This window comes from Protopterus annectens, chromosome 5.part0 (assembly GCF_019279795.1).
Source record: "Protopterus annectens isolate FY-2018-M chromosome 5.part0, PAN1.0, whole genome shotgun sequence".
NCBI lineage: Eukaryota > Metazoa > Chordata > Ceratodontiformes > Protopteridae > Protopterus > Protopterus annectens.
The window spans coordinates 492,984,376-492,999,806 of record NC_056735.1 but is presented as its reverse complement, the minus strand read 5'-3'; positions in this window follow the sequence as shown (position 1 = coordinate 492,999,806).

The following is a 15,431-nucleotide window of genomic DNA, read 5'->3' as shown; positions in this document are numbered from 1 at the left end:
ACATAATGTTGTTTGGATCATAATTCACCGTAAATTTGATTCCCCATTTATTTTCATTTAAATAATCTACAAACTCATGTAGATAATCAACATCAGACCTCCACACCAACCAGCAATCATCCAAATACTTCCTCCAAATGTTGATTTCATCAAGGTATAAATTATGGGATTGATCACAAATAATTTGTTCCTCAACAAAAGCCATGAATAAGTCGACGTAAATAGGGGCAAAAGATGCCCCCATGGCAGTTTCTTTATTTTGAAGATAACATTCACCCTGATAAAAGAAGGCATTCTTAGTGAGAACATGTTCAGTAAGAACAATGAAGAAGATGTTGAAACCAGGTTGGTATAGCTCTGATTTGTACAACCAATATTCCAATGCATCGATGCCAACTCTATGAGGGATATTAGTATAAAGTGCTTTTACATCAAGAGTACAGAGCAACCAGCCTGGTTCCAACTACATGTCTGCAATAACCCTAAGAAATTCCGTGGTATTTTATAACCTCACACGTACCCATTTAAGAAGAGGCTTCAAGTATCTGGTTAAAAATAAAGAAAGTGGTTCAGTTAAGGAATTCCTGCCCGAAACGATAGGTCTACCAGGGGGATTGGTGGCATGTTTTTGTAATTTGGGCAGGAAATAAATGTATTGGTGTGCAGGTTCATCCACCATTAGATGTAAAGTGTTTTGTGTAATAATCCCTTCATCCTTTGCTAGAGTTAGAAATTCATCAATTTGTCTCTTAAAGAATGGAGTAGAGTCAGTAACTAAATGTGAATAAAACCTGCCATGCATAAGTTGCCTTTTGGCCTCAGTATTATATTGAGTCCAATCCTGAACTACAACAGCGCCACCCTTGTCTGCCATCAGTATGACCAACTGATGTTTACTGGCCAAATTTGAAATGACCTCCATATCAGCCCTGGATATGTTGCTGGGTTTCACCCTGGTTTCCTTGGCATAAAAATGTAGATCTTTGAGTATGGCATTCTGAAACAAGGAAACAGTATGATGCATAGGAGGCATGAATGTAGAGCTGTGGTATCTGAACTCATTTTAGGTATCAACAGTCTCTCTGCCATGAAAAAACAATTTTAAATTTAAATTTCTACAAAATCTAATAACATCATCTGCAAAACCATCTTCAGTCACATAGAAACCAGGAATGAATGAAAGACCTTTATTTAGAATTGAAATCTCAGTGTCAGTGAGAGAACAGGAGGAAATATTAAAAACCTTCATTGTTTCGTGATTATCATTTTCAACAGTGTCTGCATGTTGTCTGCCAGATTTGTGCTTCCTGCCTCCCCTTCTACATTTTGACCTAAAGGGACACAAGTGTTGGAACGTTTGTGGGCAGGTGAGCCTGTAGGACCCGAAATATCTGGTTCAAAACTGGAAGAAGAATCATTCCCAGTACTATCTGCACTAGATGCTGATGGTTTCTTAAGGATCGGGCGTACCCGTTTCCTTTTGGAAATGTTTTTCTGTGTCTGAAAAAAATGTACTCACTTAGTCCTATCTCTACTAAAGGGATCCCCTTTATCGTAGTCCCCCATGTCCCTGAGGAATTTCTTCCTTTTCCTGTCCTTAAGTTGTTCTTCTAGGTGTAGTAAACCATTACTAAGTTGTTTAAAACAGGGAGTATATGCAGGCTGTCCTTCAAAGGGTATAATCTCTTCCCCCAGCTTGGTAACATTGACAATTTCTGTGTCAATGGTACATTCAAAATGTTCAGCAAGAATCTGAACAAACTGCATTGTTGCCTGGTGTTGTGCATCCGCCCATTTTTTCAGCAACGTCTCATCAGGATTACTTATTATGCTACAGCTGCTGGTCTCTCTTTTTGTTTTGCATTCTGCTTTGGTTTGAGTCCTTGAGTCGGTGGATGAACATGCACACTAGTACATTTATTTCCAGCCCAAAATACACAAGCATGCCACCAATCCCCCTGGTAGACCTATCATTTTGGTCAGGAATTCCTTAACTGAACCACTTTCTTTATTTTTAACCAGATACTTGAAGCCTCTTCTCAAATGGGTACATGTGAGGTTACAAGATACCATGGAATTTCTTAGGGTTATTGCAGACATGCAGTTGGAACCAGGTTGGTTGCTCTGTACCCTCAATGTAAAAGCACTTTATACTAATATTCCTCATAGAGCAGGCATCGATGCGTAGGAATATTGGTTGTACAAATCAGAGCTATACCAACCTGGTTTTAACACCTTCCTTATTGTTCTTACTGAACATGCTCTCACCAAGAATGTCTTTTTTTGTCAGGGTGAATGTTATCTTCAAAATAAGGGAACTGCCATGGGGGCATCTTTTGCCCCTATTTACACCGACTTATTCATGGCTTTTGTTGAGGAACAAATTATTTATGATCAATCCCATAATTTATACTTTGATGAAATCAACATTTGAAGGAAGTATTTGGATGATTGCTGGTTGGTGTGGAGGTCTGATGTTGATTATCTACATGAGTTTGTAGATTATTTAAATGAAAATAAATGGGGAATCGAATTTACGGTGAATTATGATCCAAACAACATTATGTTCTTGGATGTTACAGTTGTGAGAAATCTTGATAACACACTCTCCACTCGTGTACACCATAAATTTCCCCAATACAATTCTCTCCCCCATGTAACCAGCTATCATCCTCCTCATGTCTGCAATAATATTCCTAAATCCCAGTTATACGAGGAAAATGCATCGGTTCTGATGAACATTCATATCAGCATTACAAAAAGATCTTATCTCTAGATTAAAAGACCGGGGCTACCAAGCTGGTTATATATACCGGGCTTCTAACACAGTTGACCACTTGGCCAGGGCTGATCTCCTTCAATATAAAGTCAAAACCGATCATGACAATTCTACCATTAGATTTGTAACCACATATGGTAGGAATACCAATTCACTTATGCAAAGTGTTCAATGCCACTGGAATATGTTGCTGGCTGACCATACATTGTCTGGCATTTTACCTGCCACATGTTCTTTTTCTTTCAGAAAAGGCAAGAATCTGGGTTCTTATTTCAATCATTACAAACGTCACATATCATCTGATATGTCCCTAACACAAACTACCTTACTGGGGGATCGGCTGATCAGTTCCTTTCCCTGTGGCCACTGTTTCTTTTGTTCTAAAATTACCAAATCCAAAACCTTTAGCAGTAGCAACACTGGTCATGTTTTTGACATTGCTTTTTATGCCATCTGTCAGTCAGACTGGGTAATTTATTTAGCCACATGCCATTGTTTGGCATTCTATGTAGGGCAAACTTCATGCCCTTGAAGTTCCAGATGGGGGAACATTTTTGTGATATTAGACACAAGAAAAACATAAATGCCCTTTATAAACATACATTAACATATTCATCTGCCTCCTTTATCATTATTGACAGAATCACAGCACACAGATCCAATAAGGTTGGCTGGCACCATATTTTGAACCAGAAAGAGAAAAAGTGGATTATTAAATTAGGAGGATTGTTTCACCCAGGATTAAATGAGCATTTCTAATTGGATCATGTGATTTGGATTAAGATATATATTGGAAATGTTTGATGCTAACACTTTTACACTGAGGAAGGCATAGACGTTTTTCTGCCGAAAGTGGTCTGTGTTACATGGTTATGGAGTTTTTACTACCAGCCCAATAAAGGAAACTGATGCTACAGCTGCTGGTCTCTCTTTTTGTTTTGCATTCTGCTTTGGTTTGAGTCCTTGCAGCAACCATATTTGCAGAGTCTTCTTGTGTTTGCTGTTTTCTCTAAATGTCACAGAAGTCTTTGCTACTACTCTTAAGTTATATTAACACAAACTATTATAAATAACATTTGAAGCTTAGCATTTCAATACTGTGCTGCTGCTTATGTAAATTTGTCAGAAGGGTTGACAATTGCCTTTAAACCCCTGACTGATCTAATTGCTTTGTTTTGCTATGAAAGGGGAGTGCTAAGTTTTCCTCACCTCTGCAATAAAAACAGTGGAAACAATTCCACAGCTTTCTGTCTGTTTATATCAGCTGCTGTGTTCCTGACATTAGCAAGATTAATTTTTTTTTTTTTATTGACCGGGAAAGTCCGACTAGGTTCCACAGATCCTGTTTTCAGCGGAGGCCCGGGGAGAAATGCTCCAGACGCATGTCTTTAGAATGTGGGAGGAAACCGGAATACCCAGAGGAAACCCAAGCGAACGCAGGGAGAACATGCAAACTCCACACAGAAGGCACCCCGGCTGAGAATCGAACCAGAGAACCTCTTGCTGTGAAGTGACAGCATTAACCGCTGCACCACTGCCCCGCCCAGGGCTAATAATCAGTTAATTACCCATCTAAGATTTACAGCAGTACCTGACAGGGTAAACTACAGATTTAACTGTGTCTATGATATGTCATGCAGGTGGAGACAAATTTCTTTGCAAAGTATGTGAGAAGTTGAGTTTAAAAAAATAGTAGGTGGGCTTTTCCTTCCTTTGACTCCAATGCAAGGAAATAAAAGTTTTAAAAACTACAAGCAGGTTTCTGGTACGTACACAATGCTGAAACCATATTGTAGGGAGAAAAGAAACCTAACAATTGAGTTAAACTGTATGAGAGGGTGGAGTTTTCCTTTAATGAACCCACTTCAGAAATGAGGCCTGTGTACTACAAAGCAACTTTTCTTCTGGAAAAATGTGAAAGGGCTATTAATACCATAAGTTTCCACTTGTAAATTAACACCTAATGAAGCCCAAGCATGATTAACAGGCAGAGGAAAATACAGGCTAACCACTATATACATGCAATACTGCAAGGTCAGTACATTTTGACGCCCCAGAAAAAAGAAAACCAGGAAGAAAGCAGGCCGGAGTCTACCATACTGTATACTGCCTTCAGACTGTGGTACAACTGATAACAAGGGAGAATAATAGATACCTGTCCAGGCCAACATACATACATGGGAGTCATTTCTGGGACTATTGCTGATGAGGGAAGGAACACAACACACCTGATACACTTGTAATAGGTGACTCTATCATCAGGCACACTGACGTCCCGCTCACCAGGCTGAACAAGGAGAAGGTCATGGTGAGCTGCCTGTCGGGAGCTAGGATCTGCCACATAACACAAGCACTCAGGTCACTCCAAGGCAAGTACAAATATGACTCAGTCATTGTCCATGCTGGTGTGAATGACCTGAGATGTACCTCCCTGGACTACATGAAAAGAGACATAGAGGAGCTCTCTGAGCATGTAGCCCAGGCCGGTATGACCCTGACCTTGAGTAGCATCTTACCCTCACCAAGAATGATGCCACAATATGAAGACAAGATGATCAATTTCAACAATTGGCTTAAGTGTTGGTGTCATTCAAAGGGGATCCAATGCCTGTCAGCCTGGGATGACATGCTCGACAAGCCACGATGCTTCGCTAGGGATGGCTTGCACCTGTCACCCCTGGGCTTTTGGATATTGGGAAAGGCTCTTGCTACCCCCATAGTGCCTTTTTTAGGCAAGGCTCAAAAGACAAACCCACCTCCATAGGTATCACAAGGGATAAGAAACTAAGAGTAATGCTACTCAATGCCAGAAGTCTAATCCTCAAGATGCATGCACTCGAAACTCTCCTTAGCATGGAGAACATCGATATCTGTGCAGTAACAGAAACCTGGTTCAAGGCTCCCGAGAGCACCCCAGCTCTACCAGGTTATACCTCATACCATGCTTTTCGGCCCCAAAACTTGGACCGAACCACAAAAGGAGGGGGAGTATCAATATTCGTCAAAGATACCCACACCTCCAGGTTGGTGGCACAGCACGAAGCATCAGAGACTATCCATGTGCAACTAACTGTGGGTAAAACTGCCTTCCAGTTTATAGCCTGCTACAGACCACCCTCCCAAACACAGGAACCCCACTTGGCCTTCCTGAGAATACTGGAAAATATGAAGGTATCTCCAAACACCATTATATTGGGTGACTTCAACTACCCAAACATAGACTGGGAGCATTACTCTAGCTCCAACACCCTAGCCCAAAGGTTCCTAGAATTTATAAACTCAAATGCTATGGAACAACTTGTTACCACTCCCACAAGAGGGGAAAACATACTGGACCTGATCATCACCAACATGGGGACACTATGCTCCAGACCAGAAGTGTATCCCTCACTGGTAAGATCAGACCATAAACTAATCTCACTGGATATTCACATCCCGACCCCACCCCCTGCCCAGAAAACCACAGTGAAAAACTTTTCTAAAGCAAATTTCACATGCCTCAAAACCGAGGCAAAATCCTTCAAAGCCCCGGGCCTGTGGAAAATATGGCCCAGACCGCAGAATCCTTTATAAACGCATTCTATGAACACCTTCAGGAATGCATGGATCATGCAATCCCAAATAAAACCAAGACCCAATCCTCCAAAGGCAGACGTCCTGTCTGGTGGACCCCAGCCATAAACAAACTATACAATAGAAGGAGGAAGCTACTACATGATAGAGGAAAATCCCAAAAAGGGAAGGCATCTCTGATCAGTATTAGCAAAAAACTACGGGCACTCATAAAATCGTCTAAGGCCAGCTTCGAGAGAAAAATTGCACAGGACACTAAGGATAATCACAAGGCTTTCTTTAGTTATGTTAGGAACCTGGGTGGGAATTCCCAGATATGCTCAGAATTAGTCCAAAATGACAAAAATACACCGCGCCCACAGACATTGCCAACATCCTAGCTGACAGCTTCAGTGCAAACTTCTCCCCCCCTTCCCCACCAAAAGGGCAAATATCTATCCCAAGGGAGTGCTGCCCCTGACATCTCAGATGCTCAGGTAAGAGCCGCCTCTCCAAAGCAAAAACACAGCATCAATGGGACCAGATGGTGTCCCGGGCTGCGTCCTACATGAACTCCAAGAAGAGCTAAACCCAAACATAAAACTACTGTTCAAGCTTAGCCTTACTACAGGATATGTACCCAAAGAGTGGCGTACAGCAACAATGGTCCCTCTCCACAAAGGTGGTGCCTCAATGGATCCTGGAAACTATCGCCCCATAAGCCTGACTAGCTTGGTCTGCAAAGCTATGGAAAGGATCATCATGGACCTCATAAATAAAGATAGTGGGGACCTACAGACACTGGATCCTACCCAGTTTGGCTTTGTTAAGGGCAGATCCTGCCTCTTAAACCTGGTTGATTTCTTTGAAACAGTCACCAAGGCCATTGACGAGGGGAAGGTGGTCCACACAGCCTACCTGGACCTCGCAAAAGCCTTCGATACAGTACCCAACTCGGGCATTATAGATAAGCTCACCAGCTTAAATATAAACCCCTATGTCACTAGATGGGTTGCAAACTGGCTCAAGGACAGAACCCACATGGTTAGAATTGCTGGAGCCATGTCAGACTCCAAACCAGTTACAAGTGGCATCCCACAAGGCTTAGTCCTGGGACCTCTCTTGTTCGGTATATATTTCTTGGCGGTACAGGCCAACACGGAAGGACTGTGGCTGACCAAGTTTGCAGATGACTGCAAACTGGGCACCATAATCAACTCTCCAGCCGACACAAGCATCCTCCAAAAGGGCCTCATAGAAACAGACAACTGGTGCCAGAGCCATGGCCTCAAGCTAAACGCCAAAAAGTGTATAGTCATCCCCTTTGGCAAAAACAAAGTGCCCACAAATTACCACATAGGTGGTAATCCATTAAGTACAGAAGAAGTCATTAGGGACCTGGGGACCCAAGTTGATAACAATCTCTCATTTGACAACCACGTGGCCAAAGTGGTTAGAAAAACATTTTATATAGCCCACCTAATCATGAAGGGATTCACATCTAGATCAGTGGAGGTCATCGTACCTCTTTACTCATCCCTCATCAGGCCCATAATTGAGTACAGTGCCCTTTTGGGATGTACCTTACCAGACACCTGCAGCAACTGGAAAGACCCCAAAAGTACCTCAACAAGAGGATCAAAGGGCTCAAACAGATGCCATATGCTGCCCGGTTAAAGAAACTCCAGCTCTACTCAGTGGCATACCGCCTGCACAGAGGCGATCTGTGCCTGACGATAAAGTCATGTCCAACCCGAATTAATGCACATGCTGCACCTCAGAAAATCCAAATCCCATCGAGCTACGCTCGAGAGACTTGAACCTCAGCACTGAAATAAATAGGACATGCTGGAGGGACAGATTCATAACCCAGAGGCTCCCTTCACTCTGGAATAAAATCCCAGTCCAGGTTAGGCAGAGTCCCACATTGACTCTCTTCAAGAGGAATCTTGATGAGTGGATGGGAGATCGTAGGTTTACCCCGGCTATCACTTCTGTGTCACTGTTAGACAGAGGCACAGTATACTAACCTCAAAAAAAGGCATAGCAAAATTAATTTAAAATGGGTGGCGAAAGCCAAACACACTCTGGCTAGGCTTATAAATGCCCTAGGGCAGATAGCCTAGTATGAACCTATGAACCTATGAACCTATGAACACGTGCTGATAAAAATGAAATACCTCTTTGTTTCACAAAGCACAAATAAAACATTCTCTATGCCAAACAGAGTGATTTAGAATGGAAAATCTGAAGCAATGGTATTTTACTCTACTAAATAAAAAATAAAAGTTCAAGTGACATTGCAGACCATTGGGAGCTACTCCAAGTGCCCTGCTAGGTCACCCACTCGATATGTCCGGTGGAACTGCCAATACTTAGTTAAAAAAAATACCTCATGCTCTCAAGTCAACTGAATATCCACCATAGTACCTACTTACTTTTACTTTAAAATCTGTGGGCTTTCTTTCTGCTTCTATTCCAGTAATGGCAGACAGTGCAAAGCTACAAAAACTTGCTGGTGCACTGGACCTGGCCAATCAGTTTGCATAGCTTTCTATTTCTTGCCATTCGTGGCAGGAGTAAAACCTTGGCACCTCTCCTATCATACGATCTTTGGTCAGGGGGGTGCTTTTCTGCTTTTCTGCCCTTTACTTATTTTCCCTCAGTAATGGAACTGGTATCTTAGGAAAAAAAAAACATAAAAAGATGAAAAATGTCCCTAGACAAACAGCTCCCTTGGAGGCTGTCTAGTTCACCTATGTGAAAGGACAGACATGGGTGGCAGTACAGGAACAGGAGCATCAAAAGGAAACATAGCAATCTTTAATGATATTAAAAGGTAAATTTATGTAAAAAAGGTTAACTTATCTAACATAATTTGTGTCAAACATGGAAATGAGTGCACTACAAAAGAAATCGACTTTTGTGACAGCAAAAGAGGTAAATTAATGGATGCAGATTATAACACTCTTGGTCTGTCTCTCTTTATATATATATATCTTGTATATTAAGTTTAATGATAAGTGCAAGTGTAAGGTTCTGATTTTAATGGATGCAGAAAAAAAACAAGTTTATTTAATGCTATTCTTTGTCCCTTGATGCAATTGAATGTACATGTGAGCAGGAAATAAGAGAGCACTTACAAAAATCAGCCAGAAATCAACATTTAACAGAGATAAAGCTATTAAGGTTTTACAGATAAATAAGAGTTTAAGGAATATGAAGGCAGATAAGGAAGATAGTCATTATCTGATGACTGCAAATGGTAATATAACAGTGACTGAAAATTTGTCAAATATTACAGTCGATGAAAAAATTGAATTGACCAATCAATGAGTGTTCATTTAGATTTATTAGTACTGCTTTTGCCAAATGTTGGGGATGGCAGAATGGTTAAAGTGTTTACCTTGTAGACACAAGGTACAGGGTTTGATTCTCACATGGGGTAATTGGCTAGGCTTAAAGTGGCCCGCAAGGGCAATTAGCCTAGTATTAATCTATCTACCTTAACAGATGGATTAGCTGAATGCTTAATCGTAGCTTATCTGAAGCTGGGTTATTTAACCCAAATTAATAAAGACCTTGATATCCCACCAGTAAAATCTATTAAAACTGCTGTGGCCTCAAAAGCTAAGCCTTTTGTCATTTTATAAAATATATGGTAAATGAACTGGTGAAATACTAAATAATTTGAGATGCTTTAGATGTTATAGAGAAATTAGATAGCGTGTGTGTGTGTGTGTGTGTGTGTGTGTGTGTGTGTGTGTGTGTGTGTGTGTGTGTGTGTGTGTGTGTGTGTGTGTGTGTGTGTGTGTGTAAAGGGCTAACTCTATTGTTGCAGTGAATATTACATCTCTATGCTCAATAATTCTGCATGATGTATGTAGGTATACACTGTTTTACCCATATGTAATTAGGAAGTGGACAGTTTACTGCTCAAATAAGACTACTATCTACAAATACTGATATTGTTTTATCTTTTAGTTTATTTTTAATAACAATATATGAAGACAAAAAAATAAGAGTTGCAGTGGGTACTACAGTGGCAACCAGTTTTGTAAATCTTATAATGAGCAGTTGGGAAGATAAATTTGGAAACTCAAGTAAAATATCTAATGACATTTCTTATTGTGGATGCTTAATTCGTAATATTTTTTGTATGATACGATACAGAAGAAAAGCCGAGTCAGTTTTTAAATATGTGGAATGATCCTGTTGACATTTTAAAGATTATTTCTCAGTTCAATAAAGAATCTGTGAGAGTTAAAATCTTTTAATATATAAAGATATGAGAAGTGAAAATCTATAAAAATTTCAGAAAAAAGATATTAATAGTAATGCGTTGTTAGATTTTGACAGCATGCATTACACATGGCTTTAGACTAATATAATAAAAAAGCACACAGAGTGTATTGGATGACTAACTATGGATTACATTAATAAAGAAGAAAAATTAAAAAGACAGATTTTTAGTTAGAAATTATCTCTGCAGAAATTATTGTTCACTCTTTTAATGAAGCTTCAGGAAAATGTAATTATGTTAAAATCCACAAGGTGTTCTAAATAGTGAAACTAGCAGCAGTCAATGCAAAAGAAATGTTATTAAGTAATTCTGTAGACTCCAGAGCTATCCAGATACAATTAAAGACAAGTGGTAGATATTCATAACTGAAATTTTTACATACTGTGGGTGAGAATTCAATTTTTATTGATAAAAAGTGAAAACATCCAAAGGATATTTTAATGAAAATAAGAAAGATGGTGGAACTAAAAGACAAAATACTTGTGTTTTAATTGTACTTACTGTTTATTTATTTTGGGAGTTTCCAATTTCTACAGCTCTGTAACAGAAACAATGCGTAATTACTCTGTCTTTTGCTTTCCCCTTAGTTGTAGAAGGGAAGGAAATATATTGGCTTGCATACCATCTAATATTGGCTTGCATACCATCCCATCTGATATTGGCTTGCATACCATCTAATATTGGCTTGCATACCATCTAATATTGGCTTGCATACCATCTAATATTGCTTGCATACCATCTAATATTGGCTTGCATACCATCTAATATTGGCTTGCTGCTTAAACAATCATTTTAGTGAGACAGGATACATTACTATTCAACCAAACATTGCAGCCTGTCTCTCAGCAGCAGGCAAATAATGGTGTCTGCTGACTGGGGAAAGTAGAACAGTAAAGAAAAAATCTTTCAGAAGTTAGCTGTCAGTTTTTGTAATCACTGGCCAGCTGAAGTTTGCCCTACAAGCTAGTGATGAGACACGAGGTGACAGTGGCGTGTCTTAGTGACTCCACAAGAGATGGCCTAGATGTACTTATAGGAGAAGGAAGATGGCTGAAGAGATCATGATGTGATGCAGCAGAGTAAATGTGACATTGGAAGTGAAAAATATTACAGCAGCTTTAACATGGTGTGTATATGCATCTAGGGCTAATCAGATATGGCCATCTCACAAACACATGGAGCTAGTAAATTATTAAGCCAGTGGCAAACAGAAATTGCCTTCATAGTCTGAGAGTCATAGAAATCTTTAACAATATGTTTAGCAAATTTCAAAATATGTGCGGGACTTCTCCTGCCCATGGTTGTTAGTCTGCCTTATGCCCTCTGAAGCCCTGAGCAGGATAGAATGGATTGAGACTGAATGAATGCAGAATTAATTGAATGGATTTTCTTAGACATAATGTATATGACTTCTAGGCTTTATATGTTCATAGGTTCATAGAAGGTTACAAGGCTAATGGCCATAGAGCCCTTATAAGCCTCACTATATTTATCCCAAGTTGTCCCAATTGTTGATTGTTAGGTGAGTGAAGTTTACAGAGGTAAGGGTCTATGGTAGTTAATAATGACTTCCTCTGAACAGGAGGGTCATGGGCACCCCCCGGGAGTGAATTTGTGGTCACCCATCCATTGATCTGGGTTGCATTTGAAGAGGGTCAGGGATGTGCTCTGTTTCACATGAATTGGAAGCTTGTTGCAGAGACATAGCAGTCTCTGGGAGATGTATCTATCTCTCCAGCATGTCCTGTTCACGTCAGAGACTAGGTTAAGATCCCTGGAATGAGTGACCCTCGTGCAGTTTCATTTACAAATGTTTAGCATTTCCATCAGGGCCAGGTCAGAGACTGCCCTGTAAGCCAGGCACAGGTCACCCCTAAGCAACCTGTAGGAGACAGAATACAGTGGCACAGCTTTCAGTCTTTCCCCATAAAACTTGTTTTGTGTACTCTGTAATTTCTTTGTGAGAAACCTCTATGGTCTCTCCAGTTGTTGCAGGTGTCTGGTGATGTACATGCAAAATAGAGTATTCTACTCAATTACTGGTCTGGTGAGGGCTGGGTATAATGGAATTATAACATCCTTAGATCTAGATGTGATGCCTTTACTTATAAGATGTGCCACATAGAAGGTCTACTGATAGCATATACTGGGTGGGGTACTTTATCTCAGCGCCTTGCTCACTGTGTATCTTGGGATATCTGTGTGGTTGCTGGGGCACACTTTTGTGCTTTATACACCCTTGTTGTCTAGATGTGAAATGGTAGCGATGTATTTATTTATTGGGAGTCTTTATGAAGTTTGATTAAATAACATATGTTTCTAAGACCAATAAAATGGAATATGTTGAGACACTGATGGATGGAATATAAAGATGGAAATAATGCCATGACCAAGAGCTCTTATTGTATTTTTGGTGGTTGTATGTGAATGGAATGGGAGTTGCATTGCTTTGGTGCGCCCCGGCTTGCGCGGTGATGAAACTGCACATCAGGCAGAAGGGGAGTAAACTTATTCCAGCAATCAGGGAATATCGAAAATCAGGTGCGAGATTCAAACTGTTGTATCCAGCTATCTTCAGAATATTTTTTTTTCTGGTGGGTCAAAGTAATTTTTTGATGCAGATTATGTTAAGAACATTCTGGGAGGAATAATCAGCTTTCAGCAGGAATATTACTTATAGGTAAGGACTGGAATTTAATTTGCAGCAGTAAGGATGCATTGGGGGGCTTAGAAAGGAAATATAATAAAATAGGTTAGATTTTTGAATAAATTAATCAAAATATTTGGTATAGCAGATGGGAATTCAGTAGTAGGAGCTCATAAAGAATTTACTTATTATTCTCCAAAGTACAAAAGCTGGTCTAGGCTAGACGGAAATTATATTTCACAGGAACAGGTTTTGATAGCTATCCAATATCTGTTTCATCTCACAGGCCAATAATTAAAATAAAAAAGCAGGGCAATGAAATAAAACTGAGAGAGTAGCATTCTCCCACCTATCTGTTAAAATGAGAAAATTTTAAGGAATAAGTAGTGGAAATTATCTGGGAGTTATTAGGGAAATAGAAATTTCTTCAGAAAATATAGCCAGTGAGTGGGATAAAATGAAACTGGAGTTTAAAAAAATATGGTAGAAATAAAAGAAAAAGTGATATGGTTAAGAAGTAATAAGAATTATTTAAAAGGACTGACAAAGGATAAAGCATTGCAGAATAGGGGGATTCTCACAGAATAAAAGTAGAGGCGCAACTGCAGACTGCTAAAGAGAAAATAAGGGACTAGCTTGATACTATGCACGAGTTTAGAATGATTGCTAAGCAACTGTTTATTGATAATAACTCTAGAACACAAAAAAAAACTTTTAGCTCAATTCCTCAGGCAATAGAAAGTAGAAAGGGTTGTTGCCAAGCTTAGGGAGCCTATAACAAAGAAAATAACTAGAGATCCTGTAGAGGTATTAGAAATATGTTGGAAATTTTATTAAAATCTGTACAAAGCAGAAAAATGTTGAAATCAAAAAAAGTCTAAATGGAAGTGTTTATGGAATAATTAGATATGCTAAGGTTAGAGGTAGATGAGACTCATTTACTAACAGTTAGGAGGAGATGCGGTAAAAATTGTGATGCATAACCATCGACAGGGAAGTCTCCAGGAATATTCCTGTTGAACTTTGGAAGCTGGGAGGGAAGAAAGTGATAAATATCTGGAAGGTTTTGTTTAACAGTATTTTAAAAGGACAAGAAGCACCAACATCCTGGAAGAAAGCTGTGGTGGTTGTAATACCCAAAGATGATAAATAGCCATCAAATCCAGCTTCATATAGGCCCGCTTTGATTCTGAACCATGATTGTAAAGTGCTTATGTCTATAATGGCTAAAAGAATGGCAAAGATGATACCAGATTGATAGATATGGATCAATGTGGTTTTGAGGAGAAGAGGCAAACATTTGACAACATTAAGAGAATGATGATCCAGAGGGAAGCAGTATGTAAGAAAATGCCGCCGTTGGTGGCTCTTGATGCACAGAAAGTATTTGTAGAGTAAGCTGGGATTCTATGAGTAGGGTAACAGAAGCATTTACATTCCCTGATAATAATACAGTTGATTAGGAGGATATATGAGGGAATGGTGGCAAAAATTAAAGTCAGGGGTTCCTATGTGATAAGTTCTGTTTGAGCAGAGTAACAAGGAAGGGGTGTCCTTTTTCCCTTTACTTACACTATATTTAGAACCATTAGCAAAGAAAATAGGCGACTCAGAAATTCAAAGATATAATTGGTATGGTAATCAAGAAAAGTTGGCTTTATTTGCAGACTATATTATTTTGTACTCGAACATTTTACTGTTGTGGAACATTCTGGGAAGGTATCAAGTCTTTTTGGGGAAACAAAATAAGACAAGCCAAAGACAACTGCTGTAAACAATGTACCCACACACAAATTGGTTCAGCAATACCTGTATTTATGGCAACATGATAAAATGGAGCACTTAGGAGTATGGGTTAAAGAAGATTCTGTTGTGGAAGCTAAGGCTATGTAGAAAAAAATAAACAAAAGATAATACAAAAACTGAGAAACTGGAAGTTCTGTTTATGGATATGGATAGCAAGATGTAAGCAGTGAAATGGTTTTTAGTCCCTTTAGTTTTATGCACAGGTCTGGCATATTTTTATCATCCAGAGGATAAGTTGTAGATGCAAATTATTAAAGCACTGAAGGGTTTTATCTGGGAGGGGAAAATTGCAAGAGTCAAGTGGGATAAGTTGATCCTTCCAACAGAGCAAGGCAATTTAGGAT